General features: G+C 35.2%; 1 pseudogene; it reads right to left on the reverse strand.

The window, feature by feature from the left end:
* Positions 1-1,602: 1,602 nt before the first annotated feature.
* On the reverse strand, positions 1,603-3,775 carry LOC124959358 (olfactory receptor 5D13-like; annotated as a pseudogene).
* Positions 3,776-13,486: the final 9,711 nt, after the last annotated feature.

The following is a 13,486-nucleotide window of genomic DNA, read 5'->3' on the forward strand; positions in this document are numbered from 1 at the left end:
GATTTTATTAATATTGTGCAGTATCATTTGGAACACTTAAAGAATTTTTTAAGGTACCAGATTGACAGATCTGTAAAAGTTAGATAAATTATATGATCCTACAGTTTGCTGAAATGCTGTAAATATTGTTATGCATTGAAAATTGGATTAGTAGTTTAGGTTATGCAGTTTGCTATGAAAGCTTTATAGTTAAGGAAATTCTATTTTTCATTTGCAAATGAAAGGCTTGCAATTCAGGAGACACCTGGAAATGAGTTTAAAAGCTGTTCTTAGATTGGGATTTTTAGATTTAGATTTAGATTTAGAATGAAATTTTTCCAAGACTTTGACTTTCTTATGGAAAATCAACCATGTGACTAAGACAGTCATTTATTTTCACCAACTCAAGGATTTTATCAATTTATGGAAAACATTTACAGACCTAGGACAATTATATTTTTCTGGACCATGGAAGGATATTTTCACATTGAAAAGGTAGCAATAATGTAGAAATATTGAGCACAATTCTTTTGTCTTCCTGTATGTGCACTATACCACATCACTTTTCAATTCCAGAATAGGCAGAAGCGCTTGCTCCTGTTAATGATTCAACTATTCACTTTGGGTTTAACTGTGATTTCCATTGGTTAATTCTGTGTCCACAAATGTGGCAGAGGGAGACTTGGGCTAGCTTTTGTTTTAGCACCTATTTGTGATTGACACTGGAAGAAAATTTTTTTACTACTACAATGGTTCAAAGAGAATCACAGACACTCAGCAGAATTACCCAGTCACTATGCACATCTGCAAGAGATATATGTTTTCCCATCAGACCAGAACATATCAAGTTAATCAAGAGAAGTTCTTACAGATGTAGGCAAGACTACCTAATCAATCAATCAATCAAAATTGTGTTATATATGGAAATTTTAATTTTGTTATGCATAGTATATAACATATACACAAATAAATATTGGCATGCATGACAAAATCAGATTTAGAAATATCTATTTATGAAAGGTATAGTTATTTTAATTTTTGATGTCTTATATACAATTACCAAATAGCATTTATGCTAACACACACCATACAACATACAAAATAAAAATATGCACTTTGGGGGGCAGAGATATGCATTATACTTTTATAATGTACCAATGTTCTCTATGTGAGAATGAATAAATATTCCTTTTAAATTTTGTGCCTGAGTGTTGAAGAATTCTTAGGTTACTCTATTGCAGTTGATATTTCTCTATGGTAAGGTGTAAAGTTGCAAAAACTCTAAGTTAATTTCTCAGAAATAACTAAAAAGGAATGGAATATTTATTTCAGAAACCAAATGGTAAAGTATTAACAGCCTTCTTCCATGACAAACTAGATTAGAGATTTTAATTTCAATAGATAGACTTCATTATTGTACTTTTTATTATTTTACAGCTTATTTTCCAAACTTCCATTTAAACAGACATTGACTTATCAATCAATTGGTGATTATATAAAACATGTACTGCTTGGTTTTTGAAAACTGAACCTTCAAATTGATAATCATTCCAAGATATCTTGAACCATTCTGCAAGATATTCTTAAACAGACATTACAATATGTGATGTAATTTGGTGTTGATTAATTTCCTGTCTCCTTCACATTTTTGTTCCTGAGGCTATAGATCAGGGGGTTCAACATGGGGATGACCACTGTATAGAAGACAGAGGCCACCTTAACCATGAGCCAGGAACTTTTGGTGACTGGAACACAATAGAGAAAAAGGATGGTCCCATGAAAGCTGATAATTGTGGTCAGATGGGAGGCACATGTGGAGAAGGCTTTGTGATGACCCCCACCTGAAGGCATCTTCATTATTGTGATAAAAATGAAAATATAGGAAGCAAGAATGATCACCAGGCTGCTTATTTCATTCAATGTAGCAGACACTAAAATGATATTCTGGTTAATATAGGGATCTGAATAGGATACAGCAACAATGGCAGCATGCTCACAAAGTTATTTATGATATTATTTCCTTGGAATGATAATTTCAGTAAAACGTAAGTAAGTGTCAAGGAACAGACTAGTCCCCAAGAGTATGATGCTCCAACTAACAAGTAACACAGCTTCTGGGACATTACAACCGTGTAGAGGAGAGGATGGCACACGGCCACCAATCAGTCATAGGCCATCACTGCCAACATGAATGTCTCTGTCACCACAAATATGCATGCAAAGAAGAATTGCAGGATGCAGCCTGGGAAGGAGATGGTTCTGTCTTCCACCACCAAGTTTTCTAAGAGTTTGGGAGTCACCATGGTAGAGTAGCAGAAATCAATGAAGGACAAGTGACTGAGGAAAAAGTACATGGGGGTGTGGAGTTTGGGGTTGACCCTGATGACCAGGATCATGCCTGTGTTGCCCAGCACAGTGACTGTGTAGATGGTCAGGAAGAACAGGAACAGGGGCACCTGGAGCTCTGGGTACTCTGAGAAACCCAGGAGGATGAATTTCACTCCAGCAGTCTGTTTTCTTGGGTTCTGTGGATACAGTGGGAAAGTTGATTCAGAGAAGAAAGTAGACAAATTTGGGTAAGGTGGAATGAAATGAGAAAACACTCAGAGTCTTAGTGGTTGTCCACAAAGAGTGTCAATGGGAAATATATCTGACAGTTACATTTGTTTACAAGCAAGCCTTCATTAATGCCACAATTATAGTGGAATATGAAACTCATACAATGGAATAATAAGAAAGCAAGTTGAGAGGGGAGAATAGAAAGGCAGTTGGCCCTGACATATCTCCAACTAGCAAACTCAGCATCGCCACAGAACATTGACCTGATGGGAGGAGCCAAGTGAGCTTTATGCATGAAATGAAAATTAGTGAACTTACTTATTTCCAAGGAAATATTCATCATGAGTTTCATCAATTTCTTCCCTGCCTTGCTTATTCATCTCTGAGAATTCAAACTCTAAAAAGAAAATTAATGAATCATCAAATTGATCAACCTATTTTTTCCTGTTGTTTCATAGTTATTTCTGAACTTCTTTTCCCAGTGTCCTTCCCATGCTCAGACATCCCTTTTCTTCACTTTTTCTATAAAATAGTAATTCATAGTTATAGAAAATTATAAATGCTCTTACCTCCTCTTGGTATAATCCATGTATTTAGTGCAATTTCAAGGTGAAACAAACTTAAGTACAATAAGTCCTGACCGATTTTTTTATGTTGAAACTTTTTTTTTTTTTTTTTAGGGGGTAGTGTGATATCAGGAATTGAACTCAGGGGCATTCAACCAATGAGCCACATTCCTAACCCTATTTTGTATTTTATTTGAGACAGCATCTCACTGAGTTGCTTAGTTCCTCCCTTCTGCTGTGGCTTGCTTTGAACTCCACATCCTCCTGCCTCAGTCTCCCGAGCTACTGGGATTACAAGAGTGCACCACCACACTGGGCATGTTGAAACTCTCCTACCACATCATTCTTAGGTGGTGAGTTCAGTCTGCCTCAAAACCTCCAAAGCTGAGATGTTGCTTCCTTAAGAATTACACTGGATTTTGTTTGGTTCAGAATTTTTTCTGGAATTCAGTAGTTTTGGTAGCCACATAGTCCTTTCAATGTTCTATTCTACTGGCTGCCTCTAGTTTATTCTCTTAATCTCTGGAGAATCAACACATTTTCCTCTTTTGCATCATTTGCCATAGCCATGGTCACACCATTATCTGTCCTTATGAATAATTGTAAACCCTAAAAGTTCATGCAGTATCTATAACATAGCATACTTCACTTACTTTCTTACCATGTACCATTGTGTTACTGTCTGTTCCACAATAAAATAAAAATCCACAATAGCAATGATGGAACTCTAGGACATAGCAGGTACCCTGTAACATTTGTTGAGTAAGTGGATGCGTGGATGTGAAGTGAATCAATTCTGCACTCTAGGAACATACTATATGTGCATTTAGGTAAAATCTTATAACACTACTAAAGACATTAAAATTGCCTATTGAATTATGACTGCACTGTAAACACACAAGTCTCTAAGGCACATCGTGAGTCCTACAAAACAAGTAGTTACAGCAAAATCCCATGGGATCTATGCATGCTAAATTATTATAAACCAAGAAGAGTTATGGAAAAAGGGTCATTGTATTATTTTATATGTCCTGTGTTCCCTCAAATCACTTCAACTATGATTTTCTATAATTTAATACAATTATTCTAATCCACATTTTAACTACTTTTTGAAACCTAAAATAGAAGTAAGCACAAGGGAAAGATCATACCACATAGAATACTTTGAGTTGCATGCTTTATTAGCTGAAATGAAATATTTTGTAGTTCTCTGATTTATTATTATCTTATTATCCAAGACAATACACACATACTTGTGTTTCCTGAATAACATCCCTGCTGATTTCCTTCTTCAACTGCTCCTTTAGATTTCCTTCAATCCAATATCCATAATTTGACTTTGTACTACATTAATTTTTGCCCTGAATCTATTTTAATATAACACAAAGCTCATTGAGTCAAAATTCCATAACTCTGCATACTTTTTCAAATGTTTCACAATATCTATTCTTTCTTTCAATCTATTTTTACATATTCTGAGCAGCCCAAGGCTAAAAGCAAAATCATGGCCATCAAAGACAAATATATGCTGATATTTATATATTCAGCTAACTCCTACCCTCACATCTTTTCCACCCTTCTAGATTTTGACTCACCAATACTTATGAACTTGAGGTTTCAGTTTGAGGTTCACAGCCTCCCATTCAGTCTCAGAAAGAGTCACAATATTCAACAAACTGAAGGCTCAAGGTGCAGATTGCAAATTCTTTTCTTCCTTTCTAGTGACATGCACCCCTGATTATTCTTTATTTATTTGCCATGTATACATTACTCTATTAAGAATTTTAAACCATAGAATTTAAAAAATATAAGTCTCATCCTCTGAAATGTTTCTTCTGAGAGTCAACTGAAGAATAATATATGTAATTGCAAACAATTCAATGTACCACAGAATTCTTATCACTTCTTAAAAATAAAGGTTTGAGCATTGAAGAAGGTGTTTGTGATAAAGAAAAACAAAATGTTTCCTGGTAATGTGGGTCAGCCTTTTACAGTGCATACAGTGAAAGAACAGGAAACAAATATTTCTAGACAGCAGAACTATATTGTTATCACAGCAGCTAGATTTGTACCTGTGTTTGACTCCTTAAAGATTATAGGAACACATTCTTTTCCTTCTAAAGTAAAATGAAGGAAGAATTTAATCAATTTAATCCACCTCAATGCAGAGGAATTTGAAAGAATCATTTATTAAAATTTGTTTATAAAGATTAATAGCCTTCTTCAGAAAAAAGCCTTTTTCTGCTCAATCTTTTCAAAATAAACTCAGTGATGACAGAATGAACGAGAAGATGGAAATCTTATACCTAGCTTCAGTGTGCCACACATATATTCCACCAAGACCTTGGGGATTTTGATCCAGGAGAATAAAACTGAAGTGCTGCCTCAGAAGCCATATATATATATATATATATATATATATATATATATATATATATATAGTCAATATATATATCAGAAAATGGCCAAAGATCATTTAATGTTAACAAGATAATCTTTTAAATGAATGATATTTAGGAAGCCAGATACCTTTATGCAAATAAATTTGAGACTTGCATCATGTTAAAAAAATACTTAAAATGTATCAAGGACTTAAAAAGACCTAAAACTGAAAATGTAGAAAAAATCTTAGACGAAAAACTTCATGACTTAGTATGTATTAATGATTTCTTGGATATGACATCACAACAATAGGAAAAAAAAAGAAAAATGGAGGAAGGAAAGAAAAATGGAAAATAACAAATGTTGGGAAGGATGTGAAGAAATCAGTCCCTTGAATTATTCATGAGAATATAAAATATTGAAGCCTCTATGGAAATATGTGTGATGGATTGTCAAATAAATAAATATGGAAATAACATATGATGTAGTTATTCCACTTCCAATAAATGCCAAATTAATTAAAAGCTGATTCTCTTACAGATTTAGTAACTGATTTTCTTAGCAGCAATATTTGCAATAGCCAAAGGTGGAAAAAACCCAAATGTCCATCAACAGATGTCAATATAGATGAGCCATGAAAATATGAGGCTAACTTGAAATAAGACACAAAAGGTAAATATTGCATGAATCCACATATATGATACTTTTGAGAGTGAAATTCATATTGACAAAAATCAGAAAAAAGAAAGTGAGAAAATACAATATGGATAGAAGAAATAAAATATGAAAATAGAAATTGAAGTAAACTTTTGAAGGTGGAAAGACTGCCATGTTCTTGTATAGACATAACTAGTACTGTCAAAATAGTCATACTTTGAACCTAACTTTCATTTGTTCATATTTGAATATACCACCTGTGTAACTTCACATCATCTTCAACCACAAGAATGGGATCCTAACTAGAATTAGATCTACTCCATGTATGTATAGTATGTCAAGATACACTCTCCTATTATGTATAACTAAAAAGAACAAATAAAAGAGATAAATAATGGTCATATTTCCAAAAGTAATACATAGATTCAATGCAATTCCCATCAAAATACAAATGAAAGTCTTCAGAGAACTGAAAAAAAAATCTAAAATTTATTTGGAAGAATAAGAGACTCATAATAGTCAAAACAATCCCGATCAAGAAGAGTTATACTGAAAACATCACCACATTAGACCTCAAATTATTCTATAGAGATATAGTACATCATGGTATTGGCACCAAAGCAGACATGAAGACCCATGGAATCAAATAGAAGACACAGAGACAAGACTGCTCATACACAGTCATCTGATAATTGACAAAACTGCCAGAAACATATGTTGGAGAAAAGAAAGACTTAAACAAATGATGGGGGAAACTGTATACATATACATATACATAGCTATATGTAGAAGAATGAAACTAGATTTCTATCTCTTGCCATGCACAAAAGTCAGCTCAAAGTGGATCAAAGACCAAAAAATTAGACCAGAAACTCTGCAACTGCTAGAAGAAAATTATGCTCAACACTCCAACATGTTTTCATTGGCAGCAATTTCATTAACAAGACCCATTCAGTGTAAATAATAAAACCAAGAATCATTTATTGGGACAATATGAGATTAAAAGGTTCTGCACAGCAGAGGAAAATGACATGCTCAAAGAGAGCTTACAGAATGGGAGGTCTGTGCTACCTACTTCTCAGAAATCCCATTAATTTCCAGAATATATAAAGAATTCAAAAAATTAACAACAAAGGGAAAAACCCAATTAATAAATGGGCCAAAGAATTAAACAGACCCTTCTCAAAAGAAGAAATCCAAATGACCAACAAGCATATGAAAAAATGTTCAACATATCTAGCAATTAGGGAAATGCAAATCAAAACAAAATATTAATTTAAAAACACTATAAAATAATAGAAGAAAGATAAATAGAGTAGAGGAAAGAAAACAGGTGTAGAGAAGGAGGAGAGGAAAAGGAGAGGTCCTGGGGACTGTATTACAGCAAGTCATGTTCCATGTATGTGTAAATAGCATCAAAATTAATCCTAATATAATGCATAAATAAAACAAACTAATAAAAATGCAAAAAAAGAAAAGTCAAAATAATATAGAGAAAAACTAGAATACTTTAACTGGTGAATACTGGGGGGGAGGTGAAGATTTTTTAAATTTTTAAAATTTGTTCTAATTTGTTGTACATGACAGTAGAATGCATTTATACATTTTGATATATCATACATAAATGGAGCATAACTCTTTTATTTTTAATGGGTAGAGATTCCCAGTTTTTGATGTTGGAAAAGTTCTAGAGAGGGTGGTTATGATTGTGCCACAATATGAGTGCATTTATTGCTCCTGATTCATTCATTCAAAAGTGTTTAAAGTGGTCAATTTTTATTTCTGGGAATTTTTAAAAAAGACAAAAGTTAATACTGACAGTTTAATAATGTGATAAATACTTAAAATGGGAGATTTTTACAAAGCTAAGACTACATGAGTGGCCAGTGATGACTGAAAACATGCTCAGATTTATTGCTCATCATAGAAATTCAAACTAAAATCCTAACAAGATATTGCTAATCAATTGGCAGGTTAGTAATGATATCCCATTAGGATTTTAAATTTCACAGTATATTTTAAGTTTTAAAACACCAATTTCTGAGAAGGAAATGAAACAACTGCAGCTCAGATGTACCTGATATGAGGGTAAAGCATATAAAACGTCCTAAGAATATCACTACCAAAGGAAGTGAAGTCTTAAAAATCTGTACAAAATGTGTGCACAAATTTTACTTCCCTTTTAAAAATATGTAATGAGTGTAGTATTCCTGGATTTAATTGGGAATTTTGTAGTGTCAATGTGTGAGTGGTCCAGTCATTAAAGGCTCCATCTTACCCAATGTCAATAAAGAACTGAAATCTGTAATAGTGTAATACTGGTACCCAAGAGTAATTTTTAAGACAGTCCTCCATTGTTCCACATTTGAAAGACAAAGCGTAAAGAAAAGCAATAATTTAAATATAGATAGATAATTGATAGATGGATAGATAGGTAGATGATAGCTACAGGTATACAGAAATAAAGAAAGCCAGAAACATATGGAGATTTATATACATTAAAACTACATATACATATTTACATAGATACAGAAATCATATACTGTTTGCATTTTATAGTTCACATTTTGCAAATCTTCTCTTTACTTTTAGGCTATGTAATTAGACATAATGTCTGAACATAATAATTTTTTTAAGTACTGAAAATGAGAAAAACAAAATTTGAACATTTGAATAGTTTTTCAGGGAAACATAACTAATTATATTAGAAATTAACAAATCAAACTTAGATGTCCCAAGTCCCAGTTACTGTTCTTTCTTGTTTCATGTAAAAAAAAAAAATAATAATAAGAACTTTTTCTTTCAAGTTTATTTTAGTTTGACCTAATGAAAATCAAAAATTGACTTTAATTTCCACAAATACTATCAAGTTGACTCCTATTTGCCATATAATATTCAGCAAAACACTATGGCAATTGGTAAAATTTGTTTTCATATACTCCCAGTGCTAGTACAAAATACACCTATAAGAGTAGCTGAGGATTTTTTTTTTTTTTATCTTTCAAGTGGTAAAAACAGAATATCCACTAGATGGCAGAGCGACACCATCATTTGAATATAGAATCACCTTTTTTTATTTTTTCCAAAGTACTAATTTGAAAAGTCTGAAATATTCAGCTGAAACATTATAACCCTTTTCCAATATTTTAAGGACATAGGAAAGTTTAAAAAACGGGCATAGCAAGGCATGCTTTAGTAAAAGAAACATGGAGACTCTCAGAAAAAGTTGATTTTGTTGTTGTTATTCTTTTGTTTGGAAGATATTTTGTTTTGTTTTGTTTTCTTGCCTTTATGTTCCTGGTCCACAAAAATAAATCTGTTCCCTGAATTTTAGCATTTGTATATATACGTGTATATATATAATTTTATCATTTTAAACTCAGTAGTAAGTAGAAAAACAAACTGAACTTTAAATCGTACATGGACTTTGGCTTTAAAATTGAATATGAATAGGTGAAAAGAGTAACCAACATACATTTGTGGCAAGTTAAATTTTGAATTTTGTACTGCTTTTACTTAAACTTTGACTCTGTAAAAAGAAAAGCAGGTTAAACAGCTCCATTGGTGGGCTGGGGCATTTGCTCCATCAATTGTACCATTTCTTTTCAGCTCCACATTCTTGTGGCCCTAATGTTCCCATGATAGAAATTGGTGCACAGTACGAATCAGGACTTCCTCTGACCCTTAAAGCTGATGGTTAAACACCTGCCACCAACCCCTGAATGTACCTATTTAATTTTTCTTGTCAAAGTCAAATAATTGCTGTAAGAAAAATGCAGCTCAGTTTGAGTTCCAAGGCAGTTCAGAACCTTGAATCCAGGGGAGCAAGCACTCTGGGTGCCCCCTCTGAGTTGCAGCCCAATGATTGCCTGCAATCAGAGAGAGAGAGAGAGAGAGAGAGAGAGAGACAGAGAGAGAGAGAGAGAGGCAGGGGAGCTTCTCTTAAGTTGTGGAATTTCACTGGTTAAGGACAATCAGACCAGTTGTTCACAAGGAAGTTCAGGGCTGACAAGTGGACAAATGGTTGACTAGGATGTTTGCAGGCTGCTGATCTGGGTTGGAAGATGGGAGGGGGAGAAATGGCTGCAATGAAAGGATGAGGGAGCAGTAAATGATTGCAGTTTTATATTATAATTCCTTTAGACTTCAATGTGTTTAAATTGTAAACAGAAACAAATAGAAAACAACACCATTTGTCATTTGAAAATACTTTGAAGGCTATTCATTCCATCCCCTTTTGGTTTACAGATAGGAGGCCAAATGACAAAAGATAGTAAAATAACACGATGACTTTGAAAAATACTTATTTGTCAATTTTAATTTTGATTTTTCACTATAAATTTTGACTAGATTCACTTGTTGGCTCCTGGTCATTTACAGCATCCCCAATTTAAAGAAAAATTTCAAAATTGCTTATGAAATAATAACTACAAATACCCCTGAAGAGTTCTTTTGAATCTATAATATTTCCATTTTATATATTTATGTATCTCCAAGGTTGACTGAAAGAATCAATTATATTCATTCAGTAAGTGCACTTTGCATAATTGCAATGTGCTGCACATTGAAATTTTTGAGTGAAATAGTGAATTAAGCCTAATTTCTTCCCTTACAATCTCACCTGTTAATGATAAAGGAGTAATGGCATGCAGCAATTGTAATGCTATGTAATGTGTTTAATGACAGTGGTATGTGAGCAGTTAGTGGAATCACTTGAGAAGAGTACCTCCTGGGGTAGAGAAACTAAAGTTCATTGACTGTGTATTTTAATTTATTTAACTGACAGTATGCAAATAAAAAAAGGATGAAAATATGCATAAATATCAGCATGAAGATAAAAAATTCTTATGCAAATACACATCTTCTAAAAGCAAGGAGCAAGCGAACCAAACAAAATGTTGAGAAGCTAGGCACCTATTTACATGGCATACACGTGAGTTGTATATACATACACATGCATATGCTGTATATCATCTATATGAAAAATATTACATAGGTGGAACACAATATGTGGATTATATTAATATATTGAACAGCAATGTTAAATCCAACAGGGTTTTATATATATGAAGAATTCAGGGGGATCCAAGATGGTGGACTAGAGGGTGACTGCATCTTCCCTCGCTCCAAAACTCAGGATTCAAGAAGGGGAGATATTGAGAGATCGGACCAACATAGAGCTGTGGGGTGAGTCTCTCCCACCAGGTGAAGCTTGGCCCGGGGGCTGGCCCAGACAGGGCAACTTCTCCGAGCAGGGCAGGGCAGTGAGAGTCTTCCCCAAACAGCCCTGCTCTCTCCGGGGGCAGGCTCAATCCACAGCCAACTTCTAGGAGCATGCCTGCCCAGTGAGAGCTTTTCCACACAGAGCCAACCCCAAGCCCCAGACCTAGTGGCAGGCCCCAGCTTGCAAGTGGCTTCTGGAACAAGGGAAGGGCAGCAAGAGACTTCCCCAAGCAGCCCTGCTCCCTCCCATGGAGGCCTAGTCCACAGCCAGATTCTCCGAGCAGGCCCACCCAGTGAGAGCTTTTCTGCACAGAGCCAACCCCAAGTCCAGGACCCAGAGGTGGGCCCGGCCTGCAGGCGGCTTCTCGGACCAGGATAGGGCAACGAGAGACTTTCCTAAGCAGCCCTGCTCCCTCCCATGGCAGGCCCAGTCCACAGCCAGGTTCTCCAAGCAGGCCCACCTAGTGAGAGTTTTTCTGCACAGAGCCAACCCCAAGCCCCAGACCTAGTGGCAGGCCCCAGCTTGCAAGTGGCTTCTGGAACAAGGGAAGGGCAGCGAGAAACTTCCACAAGCACCCCTGCCAACTCTGGCTGCAGGTACGATCTACAGGCAGCCCATCAGAGGAGAACTGCCCAGTGAGAGCTTTTCCACACAGAGCCAACTCCAAGCCCTGAACCCAGCGGCAGGCCCTGGCCTGTAGGTGGCTTCTGGGACCAAGACAGGACAGGGAGTGGCTTTCCCCAAGCAGCCTGGCTCCCTCAGGTGGGGGCAGGCCCTGTCTATAGCCAGCTTCTAGGAGCAGGATCACCCAGTGAGAGGATTTCTACGCAGAACCAGCCCCCAGCCCTGGACCCAGTAGCAGGCTAGGGGCAGCTTTCTTTGGAAGCACTGCATTATCAAGTTCCTCCAAGACTTCAGGCTACTGGGAGGTGATATACTGGACATGTACAGGAACACTATAAGCCAATAGAGAAAATCTGCAATATCTCAGAGTCCCACTGATATCTGAACAATATGAGAAAACAAGGGAAAAAAATGTCCCAAATAAACCTAGATACTATATCAATAAAACCCAATGACAGCACAGAAGAAAAAATGTCAGAAAGGGAGTTCAGAATGCACATAATTAAAACAATCAGGGAAGAAAACAAGAGGATGAAAGAGCGAATCAGGCATTAAAGGAAGAGATGAAAGAGCAAATGCAGGCATTAAATGATCGAAACAATCAACAGTTAAAAGAGCAAATACAGGAAGCAAGAGATCATTTCAATAAAGAGTTAGAGATACTGAAAAAAAAAAAACCAGAAATCCTTGAAATGAAGGAAATAATAAACCAAGTTAAAAACTCCATAGAAAGTATAACCAATAGGATAGAACACCTGGAAGACAGAATCTCAGACACTGAAGACAAAATATTTAATCTTGAAAACAAAATTGACCAAACAGAGAAGATGTTAAAAAATCAGGAACAGAATCTACAAGAATTATGGGACATCATGAAAAGGCCAAATTTAAGAATTATTGGGATTGAGGAAGGCTTAGAGAAATAAACAAAAGGAATAAAAAATCTATTCAAAGAAATAATATCAGAAAATTTCCCAGATCTGAAGAATGAAATGGAAAACCACGTACAGAGGCTTATAGGACTCCAAATATACAAAATTATAACAGACCCACACCAAGGCACATTATTATGAAAATGCCTAACATACAAAATAAAGACAGAATTTTAAAAGCTGCGAGAGAAAAGAATCAAATTACATTCAGGGGGAAACCAATAAGAATATCAGCAAATTTTTTAATCCAGACCCTAAAAGCTAGAAGGGCCTAGAACAACATTTACCAAGCCCTGAAAGAAAATGGATGCCAACCAAGAATCTTATACCCAGCAAAACTTACTTTAGATTTGACGACAAAATAAAATCCTTCCATGAAAAACAAAAGCTAAAAGAATTTACAAAAAGAAAGCCAGCATTACAGAACATTCTCAGCAAAATATTCCATGAGGAAGAGATGAAAAACAACAATGCAAATCAGCAATGGGAGGAACTAGCCTAAAGGAATAGCCAAATAAAGGAGAAACCAAAACAAGTAAAAAAAAAAAAATGAGTCAAATGAC

The sequence above is a fragment of the Sciurus carolinensis genome, chromosome 11, assembly GCF_902686445.1.
Source record: "Sciurus carolinensis chromosome 11, mSciCar1.2, whole genome shotgun sequence".
Taxonomy (NCBI): domain Eukaryota; kingdom Metazoa; phylum Chordata; class Mammalia; order Rodentia; family Sciuridae; genus Sciurus; species Sciurus carolinensis.